At 38.6% G+C, this 4,385-nt stretch overlaps 1 pseudogene; it reads right to left on the minus strand.

Moving 5' to 3' along the window:
• Positions 1-800: 800 nt before the first annotated feature.
• Positions 801-1,598, minus strand: LOC100338960 (small ribosomal subunit protein eS6-like; annotated as a pseudogene).
• Positions 1,599-4,385: the final 2,787 nt, after the last annotated feature.

Here is a 4,385-nt window from a genome sequence, read left to right on the forward strand (position 1 = left end):
ATTTTTGTTGAATAAAAGGATTTATTATTGCAAAGGATTCTAGTAACAGGATATGGATCTTATGTTATTACTTATTCTCTGATTTCTGAGAGTATTATTTTATTTTACTTTTTTTTTTTTTTTTTTTTTGACAGAGTGGACAGTGAGAGAGAGAGACAGAGAGAAAGGTCTTCCTTTTGCCGTTGGTTCACCCTCCAGTGGCCGCCGCGGCCCGCTGCAGCCGGCACATCACGCTGATCCGAAGGCAGGAGCCAGGTGCTTCTCCTGGTCTCCCATGCAGGTGCAGGGTCCAAGCACTTGGGCCATCCTCCACTGCACTCCCTGGCCATGGCAGAGAGCTGGCCTGGAAGAGGGGCAACCAGGACAGAATCCAGAGCCCCGCCCGGGATTAGAACCCAGTGTGCCGGCGCTGCAGGCGGAGGATTAACCTACTAAGCCGCGGCGCTGGCCTTAATTTTTTAAAGATTTATTTATTTATTTGAAAGTCAGAGTTACACAGAGAGACAAGGAGAGGCAAAGAGAGGGAGAGGTCTTCCATACACTGGTTCATCCCCAATTGGCTGCAATGGCCGGAGCTGTGCCAATCCGAAGCCAGGAGCCAAGAGCTTCTTTCAGGTCTCCCATGTGGGTGCAGGGACCCAAGGACTTGGACCATTTTCTGCTGCATTCCCAGGCAATAGCAGAGAACTGGATCAGAAGTGGAGCAACATGTGATGTCAATACTGCATACTGTGGCTTTACCCGCTATGCCACAGTGCTGGTCCTGAGTTTTATTTGTTTTTATTTTTATTTTTTGAAACACAATCTTATTTATTTGTTGTTATTAAACCTTATTTTTGACTGGACTCAGATTTAGAAGTAGACGCTCTCAAAGAAGACAGCCTACGTCTCTTGGCAATCTGTTCCTGGAGTTTTTCTTTGGCCTCCTTCATTCTCTTGGCCAAGAGTTTAGCATATTCTGCAGCCTCCTCCTTGTCCTTCTTAGTACGCTGTTTCTTCAGAGCAATTCACTGGCGTTTGTGTTGCAGGACACGTGGAGTAACCAGACGCTGAATCTTGGGTGCTTTGGTCCTAGGTTTCTTACCTTCTTTGTTTAAGGGCTTTCTTACAACATACTGGCGTACATCATCTTCTTTAGAAAGACTGAAAAATTTACGAATTCTGCTGGCTCTTTTAGGATCCAGGCGACAAGGCACCGTGGTATCAGTCAATCTAGGAATATCTTTCTCTCCTTTTTTTACAATAACCAAGTTGAGAACATTCAAATTGGCATCAACAATGCAGCCCCAAACTGATTTGCGCTTTCTTTCTCCAGTTCTCCTTGGTCTGTAAAAGGAATGCCCCTTACTCAGCAGCAGGCGGACCCGCCCATGGGTCAAGACACCTTGCTTCATGGGAAAACCTTATTATTCCCACCACTGATGCGGATGACATAACCCTTCCATTCTTCACCCAGAGCATCAGCAGCAACTTCTGTGGCCATACGCTTCTCATATAAAGTACGAAGTTTACGTTCATCGTTCACTTCGATGAGTTTCTGGCAGCCAGCGGCTGGGAAGGAGATATTCAGCTTCATTTTGAAGCAGCTGACCGCCTCAGAGGCGCCAGGGAAAAGAGGCCCCCTGAGTTTTATTTTTAATTGATCCTTCAACATGCATGAATTTAACTCTAAGCATACTTCAAAAGTTTTATGGAAATGAATTTATTAGAAAAGTATATTTTGGGGCCAGTGTTGGGGCATAGTGGGTAAAGCTGCAACCTGTAACACTGGCATCCCATTTGGTCCTTTCAAAAAAATAAAATGTAAATAAAATGTAAATCATTGACTAACAATTAGGAATATGAGGTGACAGTTAAACTGATGAGACCGAGACAAAAACTAGAAGATGGAAAGGAGTGAACAAAAATCGCAAGTCTGCTCAATCAAGGATGAATTTTTTATTTGAATCCTGCAAAACTTGCGGAACTTTAAAGCATATGAGACTTTCCACTGCAATCCAGAAAAGGCTGAATCTTAGGAATAAATTTTATTAAGACTTTAGTCATGAAATCAAAATGAATACATTTATCCTAAAAATAAAAGCAAAAGTAAAATAGATTCCTCTCAACAAAATGTAAAATCTAAACTATGAATGACTGGGATTAACATGCCCGAAGATAGGAACATTCAGTGGCCAGTGTTGTGGACCTGCTGGTAATGCCGCTCACTTGCAACCTTGACAATCTATACTGGAGTGCTTGTTGGAGTTCTTCTCTTCCACTTCTGATCCAGCTTCTTGCCAATGTATCTGGGAAAGTGCTGAATGATAACTAAAGTTCTTGGGCCCCTGCCACACACATGGGAGACCCTGATGGCATTCTTAGTTTCTGGCTGCAGCCTTGCACAGCCTGGCTGCTATGGGCATTTGGAGAGTGAAACAGATAACTTTCTCCCTCTATGTCACTCTTTCAAATAAATAAATAACTCATTTAAAAAAAGACTCTACAATGTATCATTTATTTCTAGAATATAATATGAAGTACTTAGCATGTGAGAAAACATCGGGAGAATGTGATCCAAAATCAAGAGAAAATTCATCCAATTGAAACAGCTGTACCAAAGATGTTGAAAGTAACAGGCAAGTACTTTAAAGTAACTATGATACATACATAATCTATGGCAACACAGATAAAATTGGATGTTTTCAGAAAATATTTGAAAACTCTAAAAATGAACTACATACAAATTTTATACATGAAAAATGCAAAATCTTAAAAAAAGTGGCAGATTAAGTATATTAGGAGTGCATTAGTGAACTAGGAGACAGGAAAATATCAGTCTAGCAGAGGGAAGATAGCACTACTCTGCTTATTGAGGAGACACCATCAAATGATAAATAAATGTTCAGTTGGAATCTAAGAAGGAAAGGTTAGTGCAAAGTATTTCTGAAGATATATTTTGGAGAGTCAACGAAGTGTGCCTTACATATACAATTATTCAACAATATGAAAGGAAGGAATTTCTGATGCACAAATAGCTTGGAAGTATATACAAAGTATATTTTTAACCAAGAGAACCTGGAGATAAAAAATTTACATTTATATGAAATCCTAGAACTGGCAAATCTGTGCTATTTTTATAGAAATAAAAGCAGTTGTTGCCTCTCAGTAGAGATATTGCCACTCAAGGGCACAAGGGTATCATCTCTACTAACAGGAAGTTTCTGTCTCCTTTCTTTGTTTTGAGATTTTGGTTACCTGGGAATACATAGTTGTCAGGATCCATCTAACTATACATTTAAAATCTGTGCATTTTATTGTTTGTATATTTTAGCTCAATAAGCTAAGAAGCATATGAAAAAGAAGAAAATATAAACTTGTCTGTTGGGATTGTACATAATACATAAGTAGTTAAAATATGAGAAAGTGATAAAAATATTCCAAAATTGTATGCATTGCAACATGAAGAGCTACAACAGAGAGAGTTGGGACAGAAGAAGGAGAGTGGAAAGGAGAGGATATATTCCATTTCAGAGAAGTTAGGAAAAGAGGTGGGGAAATAATTGAGACTGGGTAGGCCCTGGTACTGGGCTCTGTGTTGCCTTTCAATAATGTAAAGTATCATGACATAAATGTACATACATTAGCTCCTCTCTCCCTTCCCCTCTGGATCCACTTCTCTCCTCATAATTTGTATACTTCATAAGAAAACTGCAAGTATGTTTTATTGTATTCAAAGAAACACAAAATAAGTAAAACCCACAAGTTTTAAAGTATAAAAACAAAAGGGCTGCTTAAGAATGTGATGAGATATTATTTCTAAAAACATATTTCTTTTTTTTGGGGGGGGTAATATCTATATCCTATATTTGGGCAAGAAAGGACTTAATGTTTGATTGCCTAAACTTTGGTTGCACCTAACATTGTCTTAGGATTTATTTAAATATAGATCCCAAGTCACTACTCTGGAGAATTCTGTCTTGGCAGCAGGTGTGAAGACTCTCAGTTCATTTTTAGCCAACTTAGTTAAGTAATTTTGATGCAGTCAGTGTGATATCACCATTCTGCAAGTTGCTATGTGCAAGACTTGGGCCAGATGAATCCTCAGTGCCCCATCCATACTTTTGTCCTAACATGCCTAATATACTTAGCACAAAATCAAAAAGGAAACATTTAAAATTCGTATCACCTTTGAAACTAATTTTTATGAAAATACAAAAGAAGTTGGACAAATGTATGTGACTTAAAACTTAGAGTAAAATAATTTCTTTGCAAATGGTGAAATTATATTCCTTTATTTTATTTTAGAAACAAGTTTCCAAATCAAAAATAGCTTATTATTTGAAAGTTTTTTTTTTTCTTTTGGACAGGCAGAGTGGACAGTGAGAGAGAGAGAGACAGAGAGA

Source organism: Oryctolagus cuniculus, chromosome 1 (genome assembly GCF_964237555.1).
Source record: "Oryctolagus cuniculus chromosome 1, mOryCun1.1, whole genome shotgun sequence".
NCBI classification, from domain to species: Eukaryota; Metazoa; Chordata; class Mammalia; order Lagomorpha; family Leporidae; genus Oryctolagus; species Oryctolagus cuniculus.